At 43.0% G+C, this 6,000-nt stretch overlaps 1 protein-coding gene across 2 annotated transcripts in view; it reads right to left on the bottom strand.

Moving 5' to 3' along the window:
• slc6a1b (solute carrier family 6 member 1b) overlaps nt 1-6,000 on the bottom strand; it is a 73,392-nt gene that overhangs the window by 49,050 nt on the left and 18,342 nt on the right. The window lies entirely within an intron of this gene.

The following is a 6,000-nucleotide window of genomic DNA, read 5'->3' as shown; positions in this document are numbered from 1 at the left end:
TTTTGTTGTGATGCCCCGCTGGATGTATTAAACAATGTAACAAGGTTTTACAAAATAAATCAACTCAAGTTATGGAAAACAATGCCAACATGGCACTGCCATATTTATTATTGAAGTCACAAAGTGCATTATTTTTTTTAACATGCCTCAAAACAGCAGATTGGAATTTGGGACATGCTCTCCCTGAGAGAGCATGAAGAGGTTGAGGAGAGGTGGGGGGTGGGTAGGGTGTCGCAGGGGTTGTATATTGCAGCGTCCCGAAAGAGTTAGTGCTGTAAGGGATTCTGGGTATTTGTTTGGTTGTGTTACAGTGCGGATGTTCTCCCGAAATGTGTTTGTCATTCTTGCTTGGTGTGGGTTCACAGTGTGGCGCATATTTTTAACAGTGTTAAAGTTGTTTATACGGCCACCCTCAGTGTGACCTGTATGGCTGTTGACCAAGTATGCGTTCCATTCACTTGTGTGTGTGGGAAAAGCCGTAGATATCATGTGACTGGGCCGGCACGCAAATGAAGGGCATTTAAGGTTTGTTGGCGGTCTGTACTTCTCCCTAAGTCCGTGGACACAGCGGCATTTTAAAAAGTCATACATTTGACTTTTTGAAACCAATACTGATACTTTTGAAACTGATACCGATAATTTCTGATATTACATTTTAAAGCATTTATCGGCCGATAATATCGGACTGCCGATAATATCGGACTGCTGATATTATCGGACATCCCTCTTAATGATCTAAATATGAAACACAGTAATGCCTTGGTTGTTGTATGCCCCAATTTTTGCATTAATCAGTTTTCAACTAAAGTTTTTGCGAAAAATTTGGCCCCATAAGAGACATTGCAAGTAACCGATTACTCCGGGGGTGCCCAAAGTGGCTAAAATATAATAGAATGTACTGTATTTTTCGGACTATAAAGCACACCTAGAATCCTTTAATTCCCTCCGGGTACTCCGGCTTCCTCCCACCTCCAAAGACATGCACCTGGGGATAGGTTGATTGACAACACTAAAATAGGCCTTAGTGTGTGAATGTGAGTGTGAATGTTGTCTGTCTGTCTGTGTTGGCCCTGCGATGAGATGGCGACTTGTCCAGGGTGTACCCAGCCTTCCGCTTGAATGCAGCTGAAATAGGCTCCAGCACACCCCATGACCCCAAAAAGGGTCAAGCAGTAGAAAATGGATGGATGGATGTCTCAAAATTCGTCAGCGCGCCTTATATCCCAGTGCGCCTAATGTCTGGAACAACTTTGGCTTTGCTTACCGACCTCGAACCAATTAGATTTGGTACATAGTGAAATTATATGTTTGATGAATGGATGGCAGTCACACATAAGAGATACTTGTAGACTGGGATATGACTCAAGTAAACAACAGCAACATTTTATATGTTCCATTGAAAATATGGAACTTACACACGGCGCTCAAAAATCCATCAAAATATTTCAGTACGACTTTGGTAAGCTATGAAGCTGCACCGCTTGATGGATTGCACTGTTTCAACATACGAGTATTATTATGGTGTATGTATAGGGTAACACATTATATGGCGTTTTGTTTCGCAATATTATGCAAAAGAAACTTTCCTTACTTCTGGTACCTGCTGATCTGTATTTGTGATCTGCATAAGTCCTGAAATAATGTGCGCCGTAGTAACAGTAGTCCGTAGTCGATAAACTTTTTCTTTTTATCTATCTTTTGGTTATGCGACATTCATCCTCTGCTGTTGCCATTTCTGTTGTTTTACTTACTTGTATTTTACTTATATCTGTCAGTAAACTCGCCATAAAAGCACTAAAACATACCGGGTAGTGAGTTTATATTATTCACCCAAGGAACTTTAGTTATTAGAGAGTTCCGTTCGGACGGTTTTTCACGAGACACATCCTCGTTGTTATTCCACTAGCGAGCCACAGGTGAGGAGATGCTGCTCCGTTATTGATTGAAGTAAAGTATGAATGTTATTAAAACAGTTAGCTCCATCTTTTGACACTTCTTCCACTCCCGTCCTTGCACGGTACACCATTACAAAAAAAGATGATGGGGAGAAGACGGCAGTCACACATAAAACATACTTGTAGACTGCAATATGACGCCAGTAAACAACACCAAAACTTGAAATGTTCCATTGAAAATAAAGAACATTACACACGGCACTCAAAAATCTGTCAAAATGTTTTAGTCCGACTTTGAAGCCACACCGCTTGATGATTGTCGGCCCATTACGGCTACCATAGTCAGAGATTCAAGTATTACTATGGTCTGTGTATAAGGACCGCAAAATGGCTACCATTGGCAGATATATTATCTGGCGTTTTGTTTCGCAATATTATGCAAAACCAACTTTTTTTTACCTTTTGGTACTTGCTGATGTGTATTTGAGATCTGCATAAGTCCTGAAAATGTGCGTAAGTCTGCCATTGGAGTCTGTGTCGATTCCGTAGTTGATAAGCTTTCTTTCAACCTCTGATGTTGCCGTTTCTAATATAAAATAGCGTGAAGTTCGAACCTATATCTCGCTATGGAACCCATAAAAACTACCAGTGTAGTGGGTTTACATAATTCACCCACGGAACTTTAGTTATTAGAGACCCCTCATCGTCAGTGCGCTTTATAATCCGCTGCGCCCTATGGTCCAGATATTTTGGTGAGTGTAATCACTGATGTCCGCAATGGTGGTATGGGGTAAGATTCCTCACTCATGGTACTGCTGTACGTTTAAAATTGTTGTATATTCCCTGGACCCCATTGGCACGTTTTCAATTTGCCCCTTAGAGGCATCCTCGAACTAGTGCAATTACCCACCTATTATTTTGCATAATTCCATTCCCGTGCAAGTATGTTTGTATATTGTATTTGGACTACTTCCTGGACTATGATGTCAGATGTTAGGAATAAGCGGTAGAGGACTCTACCATTTCAAAGGTGCGGCAGGCGGGGGAAGTGCCAATTGTGACATACAGTACCATGGTGACTTTTCAGAAGTGTGACAGTGAACGTAAAAACAAACTACTAATCATAAGTATGATCAATAACATCCCCACACGGGCCAACGAGAAACCCTGGATGAACACTTCACATCAATTCTCAATCGAATCATCAAACCAAGGATCGCAATCGGATCGCAGTGAGGTACGTGCAAAGTTGAAGTCTTGGAACAACACCTTTAAATCTGGCGACATGGTAGCCCTTAAAATTGCCACAGCTAACCTGAACCGTGCCATTAGGGTTCCAAAGCGTGCTCACAGTCAGAAAGTGCAGGACTTCTTCGAGAACCCCACGGACACCAGACAATTATGGCAAGGCATACATGTCGTCACAGACTATAAAGCCACCCCCCCTTCCCTGTGACAACAGCATCGGCTTTCTGAACGACCTCAAAAACCACTTTGCGAGGTTTGAGGCACTTAACACCACTCCGGCAAGGAAATCCATCCCTTGCCCCGGAGAACCCTGAGGAGAGTGAACCCCCGGAAAGCAGTAGGACCTAATGAAATGCCGGGCAGGGTGTTAACAGGATGTGCAGACCCGCTGGCTGGGGTTCTCACAGACATCTTCAACACCTCGCTGACCCAGGCCGTGGTACCATCATGTTTTAAGATGGCCACAATCATTCAAGTGCCTAAAAAAACCCCCAGTTTCCTCCCCTCAATGATTATCGCCCCGTGGCACTCACCCCCATCATAATGAACTGCTTCGAGAGGCTGGTAAAGGAACACATTCTTTCCGGACTTTCCCCCACATTCGACCCATACCAGCTTGCTTATCGCCCTAACTGATCCACACTGCACTCTACCTGTGCTTAGAACATCTGGAAGGAAAGGACACACACATTGCGGATATTGTTTCTGGACTTCAGCTCGACGTTCAACACCATAATCCCGCAGCACTTGGTGAGCAAACTGGCACCCCATTGGATTCAGTACCTCCCTATGCAACTGGCTGCGTGACTTCCTCCAAGACAGACCCCAGTCTGTGAGAGTGGGCGACAACACCTTCAGTGCCATCTCCCTGAGTACCGGCTCCCCCCAGGGCTGCGTCCTGAATCTGCTGTGCCAGGTCCACTACTAACCACATTGTGAAGTATGCGGAGGACACGACAGTAGTGGACCTCATCCCTGACAACAAGGACATGAACTACAAGGAGGAGGTGAAACATCTGGTTGACTGGTGCGGAACCAGCAACCTGGTCCTGAACGTCGATAAGACCAATCAGATCATTGTCGACTCCAGGAGGCACCAGTCCAGCCACACTGCACTCTTCGTCAACGGCACAGCAGTGGAGATCGTAAGCAGGACCAGGTTCTTGGGGGTGCAGATAACTGACGATATGACCTGGTCCCTACACACCGGAGCTCTTGTAAAAAGAGCTCAGCAGCTCATGTACTTTTTGCGTCAGATGAAAAGAGCATAGCTCCCTCGCCCCATTCTCAGCACATTCTACAGAGGCACTACAGTATAAAGAGCCCATTGACCAACTGCATCTCTGTCTGGACTGGAGCCTGCAGTGCCTCAACTCAGGGCTCAAAAAATCTGTAGAGACTCCTCCCACCCCCACCAAGGACTGCTTTCACTGCTGGACTCTAGAAAGAGGTTCCGCAGCCTCTGTAGCAGAACCTCCTGGTTCTGTAACAGCTTCTTCCCTGAGGCCATAAGACTCTTGAACGCATCATAACAATCCCATCAATTGTCCCCCGCCCCAATATGGATTAACTCGCTGTAATATAAAGACAATATAACATACATCCATAAACGTGGATGCAATATATTTATCTGTAAAGTAATCTATTTATTTTTTATCTGCACCTTATTGCTCTTTTATCCTGCACTACCATAAGCTAATGCAACGAAATTGTGTTCTCATCCGTACTGTAAAGTTCAAATTTGAATGACAATAAAAAGGAAGTCTAAGTCTAAATCTAAGTCTAAGTCTAATAGACAGCTAGAAAGACATGACTTTGTTCTTCCAAATATGGTCACAAAGGAAGTGAGGATGAAGGGCATTGCCGAGAAGAAGAGGATTGTAATAATTGAATTTAAGAAAGAATGAAAAAAAACATGACCTAGATGTGCGTGTACGAGCGCAGCACTGTTACTGAAGCAGAAGGAGTTGATATTGAAGAAAACCCAACACCAGTGAAGTTGGCAAGTTGTGTAATTTGTAAATAAAAACATGATAGAATGATTTTCAGATCCTTTTCCACTTAACCTATCAGCATTAATGAGTTCAGGGATCACTTGAATTAGTAGGACAAAACCCTAACCCTAACAGTGGGATTTCTAACAATTAGGAACGTTTGTGTCATGTTTGTCCTCCTACATAAAATATATTAAAACAGCTTTTTCCATTTTCACACATCTCTGGAAGAGGTCCAGGGGAGCCACTAGGGCGGCGCTAATGAGTCGCATGCGGCTCTAGACACGCGGGTTGCTGACCCTGCAAGTGAGTTACATATGATTTTAAAATACGATTAAAATCAAGAGTAGGATTCCTAATTCTGTGTCAATATGTAATGGAATAGTTGGGTCCTGAGGTGAAAAAGGCTACAAAACCTTGCTCTAGGTTTTTAGGAAATTGCTGCAAACAATGGTAACACTTTAGTATGGGGAACATAATCACCATTAATGAGTTGCTTACTAACATGCAAATGAATAACATATTAGTTCTTAATTATTCATTATTAAGTACTTATTAATGCCATATTCTGCATCGCCTTATTATAACCCTAACCCCAACCCTCTAACCCTAACCCTACCTCTAAGAGCTCTATATTAACGCTTTGTTACTTCGAGTATGTTCCCCGAGTGTCCAAGTTACTCTAAATGAAGTCTGTGTTACATAAAATATGTTACCCATGCTTAAGTGATACCCAACAAATTTTTGTCGCCCAAGTTTTGAACTTAACTCAGGTAGTAGAAGTAATAAAAATCAATGATGTTAATACCATAACCAAAACTTTAACCCCAAACCTCACCCTAACCACAACCCCAACCCAGTCC

This window comes from Nerophis ophidion, linkage group LG02, assembly GCF_033978795.1.
Source record: "Nerophis ophidion isolate RoL-2023_Sa linkage group LG02, RoL_Noph_v1.0, whole genome shotgun sequence".
Lineage (NCBI taxonomy): Eukaryota > Metazoa > Chordata > Actinopteri > Syngnathiformes > Syngnathidae > Nerophis > Nerophis ophidion.
Note: the sequence above shows the minus strand (reverse complement) of the source record. Positions and strands in the feature narration are given on the sequence as shown.